The sequence below is a fragment of the Clupea harengus genome, chromosome 20 (genome assembly GCF_900700415.2).
Source record: "Clupea harengus chromosome 20, Ch_v2.0.2, whole genome shotgun sequence".
Classification (NCBI taxonomy): Eukaryota; Metazoa; Chordata; class Actinopteri; order Clupeiformes; family Clupeidae; genus Clupea; species Clupea harengus.
This window is the reverse complement of record NC_045171.1, coordinates 6,102,379-6,119,060: the sequence shown is the minus strand read 5'-3', so window position 1 is coordinate 6,119,060 and position 16,682 is coordinate 6,102,379. Positions and strand designations below refer to the sequence as shown.

The 16,682-nt window shown below is 48.2% G+C and overlaps 1 protein-coding gene across 5 annotated transcripts in view; it reads left to right on the top strand.

Annotated features, from left to right (window-relative positions):
* Window positions 1-16,682, top strand: part of elf1 (E74-like ETS transcription factor 1) — a 44,747-nt gene that overhangs the window by 8,894 nt on the left and 19,171 nt on the right. For 2 of the 5 annotated variants that reach the window (XM_031586811.2, XM_031586810.2), the window contains exon 1: window positions 1,656-2,017. The exons of 1 other annotated variant lie outside the window; for it this stretch is intronic. The gene's annotated coding sequence lies outside the window, so the exon portion shown is untranslated. Of the gene's footprint in view, window positions 1-1,655; window positions 2,018-11,002; window positions 11,746-16,682 lie in introns of those variants that run through there. 2 more of the 5 variants (XM_012840208.3, XM_042702768.1) reach the window with 2 other exon arrangements.

The following is a 16,682-nucleotide window of genomic DNA, read 5'->3' as shown; positions in this document are numbered from 1 at the left end:
TGACATTCATGTGATACTAACCCTGCAACTGGGACCTGTGGCTGAAGCGTGCCATACTGACAACACCCCCCCCCCCCCTCCCCCCTCCGCCCAACCATGCTGTAGAGTTTGGTTTCCTGTTTGTCAGCTGGATCGTGTCAGATAAAGACGCATAAGAACCAGTGCTTACTGATGGTTACTCACACACACACACACGCACACACACACACACACACACACACACACACACACATGCCTGCATACAAACATACAAACACACATCACTCAGACATGCAGATATATACTGTATAAGCACACACACCACACATATGCACATAGATACACAAACACACCACACAAACACACCACACACGTGCACACATGCACACACATAGACTCTGTTTCGCTCGCCCTCCCGACCCTCCTGACACATTCTCCCCTCCCCCCCCCCCCCACACACACCAAACACACAAGTACAATTTGTGTGGGGGAAGAAGGTGGGGGCTGTGGAGCAAATCAGAGGCTCCAGGTGTCGTCTGACAGTAATTGGTCATCCAGGCCTCTCCAGCTGAAGTGGACAGGTGTGCTCTCCTCATCGCCGGGCAACATGAAGGACCAGTGGGAGAAACACATGCCCCTTTAGCTATATGTCAACACACACACACACACACACACACACACACACCTGACCCAGCCGCCAAACAGCAGGGCAGTCATGCTGTAACCCCCCATACTTTTGATTCTAGTGGGTGCAGAGGTGGCCTATGGTGAGGTCTGGACTGCTCCATATCCACACCTGTGTGCATTAGGTCTGGACGGGTCCACCTCCACACCTGTGTGCATTAGCTCTGCTCACTGTGGAGCTGAGAGCTCCGTCTTAAATGCCTTGAATGCACAGAGGTGAAGTGGAGCAGACCGCAAATGTCACAACATCCTCCTGGGGATACTCTCTCTCCCTGTCTCTCTCCCTCTCTCTCTCTCTCTCTCTCTCTGTGTGTGTGTGTGTGTGTGTGTGTGTGTGTGTGTGTGTGTGTGTGTGTTTTACAGCCTCTGCTGCTGGCTTTCATCTTGCTCCTGGGTCAAAAACAATGGCCCTTTTTTTTCTTTTTTCGGCACTCCCCATTCCCTCGAGGGCCAGTCCCCTGATTCATCTGCTCTTACAAACCCATTATTTGCACTGCAATGGACTAAAGTCAGCAGGTTGAAATTGCAAGGGGGTGATTTTAAATCATTTTTGCATAGATGGGATCATGAACCGCTCCCTCTGTTCCTCGATGGTAGGGCTGCGGCTCAGGGCTCTTGGCTCTTGAGGCTTTTTGTTTTCCTCCGTGCTGATCTAGTGCTTTTAAGGTGTCGTCTCAAAGTCCACGCGCCATGAATGGGGTAGAGATGGAGTAAGTCAGTTCCTGGCACTCCTTGCCTGGCAGCAAACGAGTTGTTCGCCTTTCCCAACTGCTCAAGGTGTTGTCCGATTGTTACTTTGTTCCCATCTCCTCTCCTCTCCCCTCCCCCAACCGGAGGCGGCAGCCAATCGCCAGCCTGGCCACGACTCACCTGAAAGTGATTTGCATTTTGGGCTTGTCCAGGCCTCTGATTGGTTGGCCTCGGGAGTTTCAGCCCCCCGCTCCCCCGCCCCCCACCCCCCTCCTTCCTCCTCCGCACCAGTCGCTGTTGGTGACGGTGACTCAGAGTGAGAGGGCAAGTTGCTTCACTACACTTCTGCGTTTGAAACTCAAAATCCTCCAGCAGCCATCGCCTTCATTGCTCTCCCCACCACTCACTCACACACGTTTTCCATTTGTTCGCTTTTTTATATGAGGCTGATGTGTGGGGAAGAGGGGAATAGCAGGTCACTCCATTGCAAGACGGTCACTATGCCACTCACCAGCCTCTAGGTACACCCTTGGACTATTTTCTCTCGAGACCATTCTTCCTTTTTTTTTTTTTTCCCTCCTGTTTTTTTTGGGCGGACGTTCCGATCTTGACACCTCTCTCTTCACAAACATGGAGACCGACACGCAAGCCCCGAGTATCTGAGGTGGGTGACTTTAAAAACTGCTTCTAAACTGCTGTTTAGGTAACAGGTTGAAGCTTGGTGGTATTAAACCCGGTTTGGGTGCCAGAGTGTTCTTTACAATAATGTACTAATGGAAGTTGTTACGCATGTTCATTGTAGTTCAATGATTTTTATTTGTTTTTGTTTGGAGAAATTATGAAAACTTTTCACTATGATTTCAAAAGTCTTTGCGCAGGGAATTAAAGGACACATATTGTATGTCAAGTCTTTCTTTTCAATTATGTTGGCAAGTGCTTGTTTGGAGTTATTAATCCCTCGCCACGCATTAAACGCCATGACTTTCAATGTGAAGTGAAGTGCAGTGTATCTTTGGAAGTTCTTCTTCGTGTAGTTTCCACTCCTACATGCATTGTGATTTTTGCTCCCTCTTTCAACATTTTAATTGTTTGTACTGTTTTTTTTTTTTTTTTTAAACTGAAGAATCATTACCATATATGGGTAGTTGGACGTAGTCTGGGATTCGTGTTTTGCAAGTCCTGGGCCAAGCCCACATGATGGCTTGTGGGTTGCTTGTGTGGAAAGGAGAACTATAGCTATACGGTTTCTTCTCCGAGCCACGCACTCACTTCCCAGCACCAGGTGCTCCTCAAACCCAATCTACTGTTTGCGCAGATAAGTGTCTCATGTGACATTCATGCGAAATGCTTCTCAGTTGGCACTCAAGGTGCTGGTTTATCAGGCTCATGGCGGTTCATTGGAGCTTTAGAGATGAATGTTGCTCGTCCTGCTCTGCCCCGAGGACCAGCAGGTTTCTTTAGGTGGGTGGGGAGATGACAAACAGGTCCCTGTCTTTTGTCCACCTCATATTTCCAGCCGGGCTCACCTTAGCCTGAAAGGCTTCTCACAGGCTTGATGTCACACGCTTCAGTGAGGGTCTAAAAAATGATGAAGCTGCTCTGAGATGGGCCTGTGCGGGTTCATGGTCTAAATGTTCTGGTGAGCTTCCTCTTTCCCACAAACATGCTCCTCTCTGGTGTTGAACTGGTATGAGCTCACCGCTCACACAGGAGAGCCTTAATTAAGTCGTGTCTGTGTCTGTGTGCCTGAGAGCAGTGAGGAGTGTCTCAAAGTGGCCTTGGGTTTTATTGGGTGTCATGTGATGCTTTTACAAGAGATCTCAGTTGTTGGATTACATATTTACTCGAATCGTTTGGATTGTGCAGTGTTAAATCATGCATGTAAAATGTGAAATCTGAGTCAATATCTCGAGATTGATTTAATATACAATCCTACTGTCAGTGGTACCTCAGCGAATATCTCTGGCATCTCTGCACTTGTTTGCTATGATACCAAGTATGTGCTTCAAACACAACAAGTAATCTAAACAGGACACCTTCTTTCTCCTGCTTCCTGGTTTTTATAAATATCTCCCTGTCGCTGACAGATTAGAGGAGTGGATGTAGCCATCGGTGCCCTCATAGACTGTTTGGATATCTTTCTAATCACGCCCCGCCTCACCCTGTCCAGCCACGCTGGCCTCTGATTTGGCTTGTAAATGAAGCTGAGCACCTGGTCTGGCAGCTAGAGACGGCAGCAACTGACTGAATGCCATTGTGTCTTCAGGGGGGGGGAGGGTGGGTGGGGGCTTCAGTGAGTGAGAGGGGGATTGGGGGGGTGGGGTGGGGTGGAGGGGGGGTCGAGTTCCTCTTGTCACACAAGGCCGGGCGGGACTCAGAGTGTGGTACACATACACACAGAGACACACAAACATAGCCTGGGATAACCAAACCCAAATACACTTTGTGAATAGATAGGGGCTGGCCATTGGGGATTGTTTACAGTTGTTGCAGGTTAAGGTGTGTAGACTTTGGGTCATTCTGAAACCACTTGACCGGCTATTAACCAATCAGCATTGGCCACTATAGAATTGCTTACGTCACCACTAACGGTACAAGCTGGTATATTAGCCTTTTCCCAAAGCCCGCTGGCGGTAAATAAACGATATCTTTGCCCTTGGTGAATCTATTTACACTTCTTGCTCTGGCTTAAATTCTTCGATGTTTGCTAGCCTTCGCTTCGTCTATCTCTAGCTCTGCCGCCATTGTTGTGCCTACATTTCAAACAAACGCTTCACTTCAAACGTCATCGCACTACGCCATCCCCGCTGGCGTCTGATTGGAGCGCACTCAGACTGGCCCAGCCATCCATCTTGTGAACAGACTAGCTCCCAGGCTATAATCACGGGGGGAAACTGAGCTGTGTGCAATAGGTGGGTGGAGCCAGGCAAACACACACACACCCTGTACACACAATACACTGACAAGTCACTGCCTGTAACTAGATCATTAAAAGAAGGAGGAGGAGGAGGAGGTGGAGGAGGAAGAGAAGGAGGAGGAAGCAGCGATGTGGAGAGTGGGATTTAAACAGCTTTGGGTTCATTGGTATGGGGAACAGTAGAGGGCTGGGTTGCCCTCCGAGCAGACACAGCCAATCAGCTCACTCCGCCCTGTTGCTGTGTTGCTGGGCTGGTTGTGTGATTGGCGTGTGGCGAGTGGCGAGTGAGGAGGCAGATACGTCAGTAAAGATCCAGGATGTTTATGGCACACCATGGGACTTCACCCACCTGTTGGTCATGGCTGAGTTATAGTATGCCCGTTGTAAAGCTGATCGGTGGTTAAACAATATTCACCTGATTTTGTGTGTGTGTGTGTGTGTGTGTGTGTGTGTGTGTGTGTGTGTGTGTGGGGATGGTTTATGAGTTCAGTTATGCAAGAGTGGATGAATCCAGGCAGGTGAGAGTTGAATTGTAGAGAATTGTATGGTCTTGATTCTACTTGTCTGAAGAAACATTCTGAAAGATGGAAGAAGCCCAACTTTCTTTTTCGTAAGCTCTTTTCAGTGCGTTTGAATCTGAACACCATCAGGAAGCAGCTCCGAGGGTTCCGGGGGGGTGGGTGGGGGTCTGTATGAAATCAAAGCCCGCTCAGGAGGTGTGGGGGGTGCACTGCAGATCGAGATTAGAGCACAGAGGCTGCCCTCATTAAGTTCCTGTGGGGAGGTTTGTGTCTTGTGTTTGTTTCCTACAGAGGGACCTTGAGGATCTGTTTGCTCCTGTTTTAAGTCAGAGTCGTAACATCAGTGGGTCATCATCACGGGAAAATCAGGGGAAAACCTTCGGAATAGTCCTTGGGAGCTCGTGGGAAAACCTTCAGGGATGACTGCTCGGGCTTTTCTCAGCAGGCTTGCTTTCGACTTGGACCTTTAGACGTTGGTCACCCCCCACCCCCCTACCCCTCACACCCCATCACACCCCACCACCACCACCACCACCACCACCACTCATCATGGGCCTAAGGGCCTCAACCATGACCTGTGTGGTCATATGATGCAGTCAGTCAGCTCTTTGTGTTCATACTGCCCTCTCCTAGGGGCAGATTTGCATCGAGTTTCCATACTGCAAACCCCCCCCCGCACCCCACCCCACCCAACCGGGCAGACATGCTTTCCCTGTGTGTGTCGCAAGCATCTGACTGCGTGAACAAGCTCAGACGGGCAGCCCCCATTGCAAAAGTTGAAACTGCAGTTCCCAAGAATCCGAGCCTCATGGGCGAACATCTCAACTCAGGCCCACAGGGCTGCTGATTTCATCTGGAGCCGCAACAGATTGCAAAAGCAGGGGACGAGCGCAGTCATCCTGATTTGTATCGCCGGAGGGATAAAAAATGAGCTATCTATGAGCCTAAATAGAACCCTCACACATCGCACATCTGGGCTTGTAGTGACACGAGGCGAGTTACGCTAACCCCAACCCAAGCCCTCTTCACACACGTCTCCTCCCTTAACCCCAACCCAAGCCCTCCACACACGCGTCACCGCCCCTGTGTTTGTGGACTGTTTGCCAGTGTGTTCCCGGCACAGTCTCCACTTTCAACACAGAAAACAGGCTCTTGTGTACACCCAAGCGGGCCCTTTTGTCTGTGTGGCCCTTTTTCAATGGCAACCTCCCACCTGCCTCCTCTGCCCCCGCCAACGTCCCTTTTGTCCCAGTGAGACAGTTTTCCAGTTTATTGGTCTGCAGCTGCCAGGGGGAAGCCTGGTGAAAGGGGGCTCTGGCAGCAGTCTGGTGAAGCCAGAAGCCTGGATTGGGAGGTCTGTGGGGTGTGGGGTCTAGAGCCCTCAGGACACATACATACATATAGCAACCGGAGAGGAGCATAATCCCTCAACGGGGGGAAAGAGTACCAGTGTCTGTGACGCGTTATGTCATGGCCTCCCTCCTGATAAGGCTGGGGCTGTGTATCGCTACAGTGGCTAAAAGGTGGAGTCGGGACGTACCAAGGAGAAAGGCTGGCAGGGGAGTCGGGGGCACTGGCCTGGCACAGAGCTGCTGAGGTGGCATCGCGGCCTTGGGAGAGGAATTCCACATGCTGAATCAGTTTCTTAAGGGTTCGGGAAAAAACAGCAAAGAATGTGTCTGGCTAGGTAAGTGTGTGTGTGTGTGTGTGTGTGTGTGTGTGTGTGCGTGTGCGTGTGTGTGTGTTTGAGAGAGAGAGAGAGAGAGATACTCTCAAAGATCTGATTTTACAAATGGGCTCCTGTCTGAGAGGTACTTTGTAAATTCCCCTGAAAGTGTTTTACACACACACACACACACACACACACACACACACACACACACACACACACACACACACACACACACACATGCGTGCAGATGCTTGCCACAGCAGCACATCCTGTGCTCAGTGTATTTCTGATTTGGGACACCAAGAGATGAAATAAACTTCTAACCACTTCCTATTCATACCATAGAGTCAGTATACACATCTGATGCTATTAACAAAGAACGGAGCATTTAGCCCCTTTTAACACAGTACTTTTGTTACTGAAGAGGCAACATGCATTTAAATATACATATACTCCTCCTTTCTGCTCTGACACAATGTCCAAATGGCATGTCAAAAACAGTTCTCTACAGTGAAACTCTTAGCCAGTAAATGTCAAAAATGTGACTTGCTTATATAAGGGTTGAACAGTCAAAAAGAAAAAAACACTTTCTGTCCTCCCCGCTTAAAAGGCATTGTTAATGCCTAGGAGTGTTTTTTTTTCTGCAGGTGTCACACTGTGTTGCACAGCCTGCATAGGAAGCCTGTAATATACAGAGGGATTCCCTTCCCCTAAGTGTTATGGATTGACCTTTTCTGACAGGTAGACCGTTACTGAGATCATCGAAGTAGAAAGTGTTGGTCTACTTTAACTTGGGTCATTTGCTGACACCTGGGCTGTGTGCAGCGAAGATGAGCCTAAACGAGCCTGCAGAGTATGAAATGACACAAGCGGGAGCTATAGCGGCTACATGTGACGCAGCATTGAGCACTACAGGCTAACCGATAAGTGGAGGATATCACAGCTAGTGTATATGTTTATACATATACCATATATATATATATATATATATATATATATGATGGCGAGAATCTAAGGCTGGTCAACAAAGATGAGTGCCCCAGCTCTCTCTTGTGATGCACTGATGTGCACGGTAACGTCCAGCTCTCTCTTGTGATGCACTAATGTGCACGGTAACGTCTGCTTTTGTCGAGGACTTCTTTGCGTTGTGAGTTGTGAGAGGACACATGTGGGTGTGATGCTTTGTCAGTGGCGTGGGGTTGCTACTGTGTGGAAAGTTATTAGTAATTCAGATTTGAAACCGGGTGTTTGTTCTTTTGTACCTCTCTCTGTCTCCATTCACTGCAACATTTGAAGTGGTGGCTGATGGTGTGTGTGTGTTTGTGTTGTGTTTGTGTTTGTGTTTGTGTTTGTGTTAATGATTTGAAGTGGTGGTTGATGGTGTGTGTTTGGTCTGTGGAAGAAAATTGACTTTCTTTTGCATTTTACTTGTTTGTAAAGATGTGCTCATCGCACTGGCTGCACTGCAGTGAATGACCGATTTCTGTTGGCCATTTTCTCTTTAGTTTCAGCGCTGAGGAGAAGTGTGCTCAGACATCTCTGTGGTCTGACACCGTGATGAACAAGCGACCATCTTTGTTGCTGACAGCACAGTCTCCTCATATTTATTTCCTTCCTTTCTTTCCGGCAAATGTCACGATCGTTTACCCTTACTCCTAAGAGAATGACGCCCTCCTTCCCTCCGCCTCTCCTAGCCCCGTTCTTTATTCCTCACACACATGGATCCTATAGGCTGGTTCCTAGGCAACAGCCAGGCCTTGTTTACCTGTCCTTGTTTACCTGAAGCAAGGCCATAATCCCCTGGTGAGTCGTGGGCTGTCGAAACTAAAACAAGTGGCTTTAGGCGTGTTTCACCATTTTGTGTCACCAGCTGCAGGTGGATCTTACATGTGGGAAACTGATTCTTGAGTTTTCTGAGTCAGGCTCTCAAACAGATTCCAAACATGTCCTCAACCTCTTTGGATTGTCACTGAAACTCTTTGGATTAGTGCTTTGAGTGGTTGAATGGCAGATTGCTGCCTGTTCATTAATGACGCCGGGCCTCTCTCTGTCTCGCCCTGCTCGTTGTTTTATTGTGTGCTGCTATATTGCTGGCCTCTCCCATCTCCCTGCTATCATAAGCAAACGATCTGCTTTGTAAAGGCTCACATTGTTCCTCAAATATTGACCTGTATCCTTTACGCACACACACATTGACACTCACTCACACAAACACACACATACACACAATCATACCACATTCATTACCATCTGCCTTTTACCTCTGGACAAAAAAATGGTGGCCCAGCCCCAGTGCTCAAAGTGTTAAGAACAATTTCTTTCAAGCCTCTACTGTAATGCGTGTTGTATAATCTAACAAATAGTACACTGGAGGTTTATACCATATTGTTGTATTTCTAGCCATATATCCATATTTGCCTCATTCTTGAATCCATTCCTCCTTCTCCCAGTGGTAGGACTCATCCTGTCCACTTTTATTACTGTTTGCTCTCTGGCAGAAAAGGGGTGCCATTAGACGTTAGTCCATATTAAACCAGGTTCATATCTGGTACAGGCAGAGGAAATTACCTTATTACATTGCATAAAAACATGACATGTAATGACTATACATCTCTCACATGTGTTTGATATGTTCTAGCCTATCTGTACATAGCTGTGATGTGTGTGTGTGTGTGTGTGTGTGTGTGTGTGTGTTATAGAAGACATCATCATTTGACAAAGGGAAAGCCAAACAGACTTTAGGCCTCACTTTGCTTGAGACGAGAGTACGTGACAAAGCAGGTAGATTGTTGTTCTGACAGTTGTGTAAATGCACTGAATGAGATGGGATGGGCTGCAGTGAGCAGGGTTTAGTTTCCCATGTGATTGCCTGTCAGAGGCTTCGCTCGTGACGTGGAGAGGAATGTTTTGTGTCCTGGGGTGCGGTTCCCTAGAATAATTCCAATAGGGTTGCTCTCTAACGCAATGTGACTTGTCATGAATGCCGTGTATTTGTGGTTGGAAAAAAAAATGGGGGCAAGAGAATGCTGGTTGGAGTTGAGCAGTGTTTGTATGCTAGGGAACAAACACTATCTTTAATTCAATTCAATTTTATTTATATAGCGCCATAACAATACAATACGCTTTACAGAGCCCAGAGCCTGGATCTTCAGTGTTTACCTACGAACAGACAGAAATAATGGTTGTGAAATGGAAACGCATTCTGAAACCAATTGAATGTTTGGTGTGTGGACACTTCTTGTGTGGAAATAGAATGAGCAGAAGTTACATACACGCACACACACACACACACACACACACACACACACACACACACACACACACACACACACACACACACAAGCAAACAAAAACAGAGAGAAGGCTGTCGGTTGCTGTCAGTCAAAAAAGGTTGATCTGAAGTAATACTTCAGTGTAGTTATTCGCACATTGGCCTGAATGTAGGCCCCTGTAGAGACACAGGACAGTGAGCTCAAGAGAAGGTAAACTTTAACTCCGGATCAGGAATGGAATAATGGCCATAGACTATCAGACGCCCCAGTAACCTTCTTGTGCCTTATCTGAGAAGAGAGGGAGGTGTGTGTGTGTGTGTAAGTGTCACAGCTATCGACAGCTCTGCAAAAACACTTTGCAGCGACACTGTTTGCAGTTTTTGTTGGTTTCACACCACTGCTCGTAAAAACAAGTCGAGAGCCACCATGCCCAGTTCTGTTCATGGCCTATATTGAAATGGCTGTTTTTGAAGATGAAGGCAGCATGCCTGTCACCGGACAGTTTGTGTCCAGGCCTGCTCGGTATGTGGCTTGCTTTAAAAGTGGTGACTCCTCTTTTTTTTTTCTTCTCTCTTTGCCAAAGAATGAACATTGATTGTTGCAGGCTACCTCACGGTAAAGTCAGCCACACAGACTGTCCTGATGTAAAACACAAAGTGTTCAGACAGCGTCTCGCTTGGGTTATACATGGCTGAAAAACATGGCTCCCCATTCAATTCCAATAACAACCTTGAGAGATGGCGTTTCAACGGAGACCTTATCAGCCAAACAAGTGTAAGCCACGGAACAGAACAGAAGCTAAGTCACTCTCTGTCTGAGTCAAAGTTACCCCAGGGTTGTGTTTGGGTTTTACCCCAAAGCGGTGTAAAACGTCTCTCTCTCTCTCTTTCGCCTCCTCCGCCTCCTGCTTTTCAAATGCGCTGGGACTTGTTGGTACTGGTATGAACATAAAACAGATCAGTGGATGGTTGGCGAGTCAAGATGGTGGGTTTGTCGCTGTTTCACAATAAGCACATTGGCTGCTGCTAATGGGCCATTGCACGGTGCGAATGCCTTTCGGGTTAGCCTTCTCGTGATGAAAGCAGTCTTAAAATGGTAAACACTTGTCATTCCTTCCCGCTTTGCGCCTCTAGTTGAAACCACAGCCTCTTGCACATGTGGCACATCTGCCGAGATAGCCACACACAAAATTCAGGGGAATTGAATTGCTCAACTGAGTGGGTTGAGAGATCCATGAACTGTTTTTAACTAACAGGCCAATTGTGTATCTGGACGCGTATAGCACATTCTGGACTCTGCTGAGGAGTGTTCTTGCTCAACCGGTATGGTTTGAACGTGGGCGATAGTTCCTCTGTGTGGGAGCCAAAACAATGGAGGGGAGACTCCACAACCGAGGCGTCTGAGGCATTTGTTGAATTGCCCACTCTGCTGGAGGCAGCAGACACGGTGCAGGAGAGGTGCATGTGGCTTTGTCTCTAGTTTACCGCTGCTGGCCGAGTGTTTTTCCACTGGCTCCCACCAAAACGGCCAAGGTGCTGTTCAAATACTTAGAGAGTCCAGCAACCCCTATGTAGGGTTATTAATGAACCTGTCACATCTCCTATGCTGTGGGGTGTTGGAGTCAAACTGTTGTTTTTGGCGTCATTGTCAGCACTTTCATTATGACTAGAACCAGTTTGTACCTTGTGCATCAAACAGGCAGCCCATGAATGAGGTGGGGGATTCACAAGTGCTGTCTGTACACGCAAAGGATGACAAGTGCCGTCAGACCATTTCGAGCTGTCAGATGTTCCTGAGGGCAGTTGTGCTTTCGTGGTGAGTGCAGCAACTTCCTGTCCCCTTTTCACAATTCAGCATGGTCCTTCCTATCTGCGGTGTTGCGGCCTGTTGCCACATAGTAGAAATGGCACATATGGGGGGCGGGTGGCCAGATGCACCACCTAAGATCTCACACTGACCTTCAGATGGAGCGCAGCACTGGATGTCGGAGGTTAACGCTTGCCCAGTTTGGTAAGTCACGCCGCCGCTTTGTCTGCGTAGTCTGTGCACAGCACGCCTCAAAAGGCTTCAGTTGAACGTGGGCCGGCGTGTGGCGACTGTGAAGGCTTGCCATGGCTGGGGAAGTGTGACAGGGGAGATTTTGAGGGAGGAAGTGAGAATGGGTGCACCCTGTTCTGTTTCTGCACGGCAGTTTCTCAGTATGCTATTCGAGTGTGCGTTAGCCTGAGTGACATGGCACATCACTGTTAGCGTTAGCGTTAGCGTAGTCTTCAAATCGCAGCCAGTGTTGATCGGAGGCCCTCATTTGAGCCTCTTTTTGAGTTAAAGCAGCAATAAGGAGTTCTGTTCCAAATCTAGCAAGCTAACAACCTAAAAGGCATGTCAAAACTTTGCAAACACCACTAACAGCCCAGTTGACACTGATATAAGCTTGCGAACACACTAACTGGTGTCTTTTGGCAGTATAGCTGGCAATGTCATGCTGTGAAAGCTTTTCTTCCATTTTTGCAGGGTGTTCCAGCCCGGTACACAGAACTACCTAGGGCATGTCCTAGATGGCTAGTGGGAAAGACACAGGTGTTTATCTGTCCTCCACATGACCATATGCTATCAAAATGAATTTGAGGATGGTACCAAAACTAGTTGCCTATACAACCATACCTCAAAAAGTGTCAAGTTGTTGTTGCATAGTGTTTTTTTAAAGTTGAAGGTGCAGAAAGAAGAAGGCGATAAAGGCTAGATTTGGTCACTGTCGATGACGAGCTTTGAGGGAAGATGTGACAGATACAGTCTGCAAGTGTGGCAGTTCTCAGAATCGGACTGAAACCACAGTGGGCTTGGTGGCTTTGAAGAACAAACTCTGTGAGGGAGGGGGAGTGGAGGTTCGCATCATGATGTTCTCTAGAAGCATCCATTTTAGGGACCACATTACATGTGTTGTTGTGCACATGTGCACACAAACTTGTTTCCTTATTTAACCGAGTCCTAGTTCTTGGTTTAAACTATCTGTTGTTTTTTTTGTGTGTGTTTATGTCATTACTAGATAATCTAATTAGTGCAGAAGTGGCATGAAGCCAATGACAGAATTCTTGAGACCGTTATTGCTTGTGGATTGTTTCAGGCACACTGAACATGATGTAGAAGTACAGACTTTGAGTGAGTTTGAGTTGTCTGGGTGTGTGTGATGTGGGGGGAAGGGTTTAGAGAAGTTTCCACTGTGGTAGGTAGTGTGTGTGTGAGTGTGAGCGAGAAAGAGAGAGAAAAAGAGAGAAAGGTGTTCATCTCAACTGTGGTCTAACAGACAGGAAGCAGCACAAACCCAGAGCTCAGTGATGCGCTTCCTGTCAGCGCAAGATTCACAGGTCAGTTTGTGACGGAGGTTTTTTTTTTTGGCACCTCACAAGTGGCGCATTTTCTTCTTTTGAATTGACTCACCCCATCACCCCACCCAGCCTGTCACCGCTAGGCCTCCAGCTCTTCACATTCTGACAGTGAGCTGTAGTCTGCTAGCGGTCGATAAGGGAGGAAATACAAGTTACATGAGAGAACTGCTCTTTCATGCGAGTCATCTTCTATAGTGGTTATAAATGGGTTATACGGTATTAGGGGAAAATGACATCCTTCAACTGGCCGAGAAGCCTCAACTAACAACGCAACCACGGCGCCTCCTCAAAGCTACAACAATGCATGACATCGTGATTTAACGTTACGGTGCATTATCAAGACTGTACCATGCGTTGTTTCTCTGAGTGTGGTTCTATAATATGAAGTCGGAGAGGCATGTCGAGTGGTTTCATGTATGCTATCCTGGCAGAGGTGAGCACTAGGCTGGTTGCATTTAAAGGAGGTGAGGACAGGGTGCCCCACATGGTGACCCCACTGCATTGCATGTCTTAATGTTTCACCTCAGTCACAATGAAATCTGCAGAGCCAATATAGTATGCCAAGCCCTTTCTAGCTGATGCGTGTCTGTGTGTGTGTGTGTGTGCGTTTGTGTTGCGTGTGTGTTTGCGTGTGTTTGTGTGTGTGTGCGCGTGTGTGTGCGCGTGTGTGTGCGTGTGTGTGCGTGTGAGTGTGTGTGTGTGAGTGTGTGTGTGTGTGTGTGTGTGTGTGTGTGTGTGTGTGTGTGTGTGTGTGTGTGTGTGTGTGTGTGTGTGTGTGTGTGTGTGTGTGTGTGCACGCACGTGTGTGTGTGTGTGTGTGTATGTATGTAATGTACAGAAACCATTAGAGGCATTTGAAAACCTAGTGTCGCTACTCTTCATTTCGACTCAGTCTGGATGCAAGCAACAGGTTAAGACACAAAAGAACAATGTGCAGTGACACACACACACACACACACACACACACACACACACACACACACACACCATGTGTTAGTTGTTTGTGTTTGGTTGGGCTGCCCACGTTAACTACGGGCTAATTTATGTTTTAATGGGGAGCTCAATTCCAGATGCCATGTGTTGCCTCTTTGCTGACTTTAGAAACAAAAAGTTGGCTAAAGTGAGAAAAAGAAAAGCATGAATGCGAAGCATGCAGTGCCATGTAGTCTCGTCTCATCTCTTCTCGTCTCCGCTCGTCTCCGCTCGTCTCCGCTCGTCTCGTGATGCCACATGCAGCTGTATCTCCTGGTTTGGTTTTGCCACTCGTCTCACCTGGGTCCTGGCCTGCCCTGGCTCTCACATCTCCAAAGCTGGGGGTATGTGTGTGTGTGTGTGTGTGTGTGTGTGTGTGTGTGTGTGTGTGTGTGTGTGTGTGTGTGTGTCTGTGTGTCTGTGTGTCTGTGTGTCTGTGTGCGTGTGTGTGTGTGTGAGGTGGGCGTGGAGGGCTCCTCTCTCACAGCCTGTCTCTTCCTCAGATGCCCCAGGGGGAGTGGAAAAGTACAAGACTCACGAGAGATCAGATTAAATTCCATTCATCCCACCCCCACAACACCCAAAGAGCGCGCACACACACACACACACACACACACACACACACACACACACACCTTGGACATCTAACTGGAGATATTTTGTGTGTGTGGGTGTGTGTGTGTGTGTGCTTTCACTTTTGTTTTGTTTTTTTATTTTCCTTCAAGACTGCGTCAAATTCACAGGCTGTCTCTGGCTTAGCGCTCGGGGTCATGTTTGTCTGCCTCTTCTTCTTCTTCTTCTTCTGCTTTTGTGTGGCTCTGCTTCGCCTTCCCCTTTGCACCAGGGCTTCATCCAAAGCAGCTGGTTGCCATTAGAGGACGCCTTTAATTACTCCTCGTATATCTTCCCAGACCTGGCAACCGAGACCCAGACCCAATGTGTGCTGCGTCGTGTCAGAGTGCATTAACATGTCGTGACTTATGATTGGGTGTCGTGCCATGCGAGGGCTTGCCTTCGTGCAATGACAAAAATGTAGCCCAGATAAAACAGTATTCTTTCAGTATTGTTTGTGGGGCCTTCTTCTGCTTGCTGTTTAGGTAATACATTCATTGCTCGTGTCTCCTGTTGAATTAGCAAATATTTCCCTCACAGACCTGCGCCCTTTTCTCCCTGCTGATACCTTATTCACGCTCATCCGTCCCTCGCCGCTGTGCGGCCATCTTGTTATGTGCCCTCCACTGCAGTCTCAACATTGTTCACCCCTTGCTAATTTTATACCAACAATTAATCCTCACACGATGCGTTCCCTTCTCCATTAGCGGGAATACTTGTTGTCGCTCCGCACCCCCCCACCCCTGCCTCCTCTCTGCGGACCCTTTCATGTGGAGCCCATTGTTCCCTATCAGGCTGCCACAGAACCCCACACTGCGCTCAGGACCACTGAGTCACTTCCTTTCAGGAACTGGACGAAAAAAAAGAAGCCGCCATGTTTTCAGCTGATGATGCAGTCAGATGACCTCGGACAAGGGGCTTTGTACTGGACAGAGATGGAAATGAGTGTGCGTGTGTGTGTGTGCGTGTGTGTTTCACTTTCTCTCTCTGTCTCTGTCTGTCGCTCTTTCCCTTGTCTATGTCTCATCTCAGCATTGAGTTGTTGCTGGTGTCAGTGGGTCAGGAGGAGAGAGAGAGAGAGAATGAGGGAGAGAGAGAAGGAGGGAGATGGAGAGAGAGATTGAGAGAGAGTTAGAGAAGGAGGGAGATAGTTAGAGAGAGAGAGAGAGAGAGAGAGAAAGAAAGAAAGAAGGAGTTCGCTAGAGTCAGAGAGAGGATGAGGGAAAGAGAGAGGGATGATGAGGCCAAACTTTCAATCACGGTGACTCATGGGCCTGGCCTGTTTGTGTGCGATGATGATTGGCCATTATCCTTCCCTGGTGAGGTCTGCATCTGAGGCCTGATGGATTCCTGGAATGAGCCCTGCTAGGGGTAGGGCTGAGGCTAGCTGTGCATGTGATTTATGCTTACTGCTTACCTAGCCGTCTCCAAGGGGCTCCGATGGGACAAAACAAAGTCAAGGCAAACAAATAGAACAGGACTGTTTTGGCCAATGCCAGGAAGGCCAGGCTGCCCCCTTCCTCTCTTCTTCATCAGGAAAGACCTCTGCGCCCCTCCCTCCAGTCTGCCCCCCCCCCCCCCCCCCCCCCCGCCGTCTCCCAGAGAACACGAGACGGGAAGAGAAAGCAAGGGAAGAGAAAGCAAGGAGGAAAAAAAAGGCTTTATTAGATTCAAGGCTATTTTAAGAGCCTCTCAAGATGCCTTGCTCTCTCTCTCTCTCTCTCTCTTTCTCTCTCTCTTGCTCTCAGAAAAACTGCTGATGGCACTTGAATCATGAGCTCACTTGACTTGGTGTGGGAATGGATCATATGACTTGGCTCTCTCTCCAGCCCTTTCTCTCCATTTCCCTCTCCTCGTCATCCCCCCTCTCCTCTCCTTTCTTTGCAACCCCCCCCCCCCCCCGATTGCATCACCAGCATAAACTTCACTCGACTCATCCTCCAGGATCAATCCCACCCCCGCATCATATTTAAAATAAAT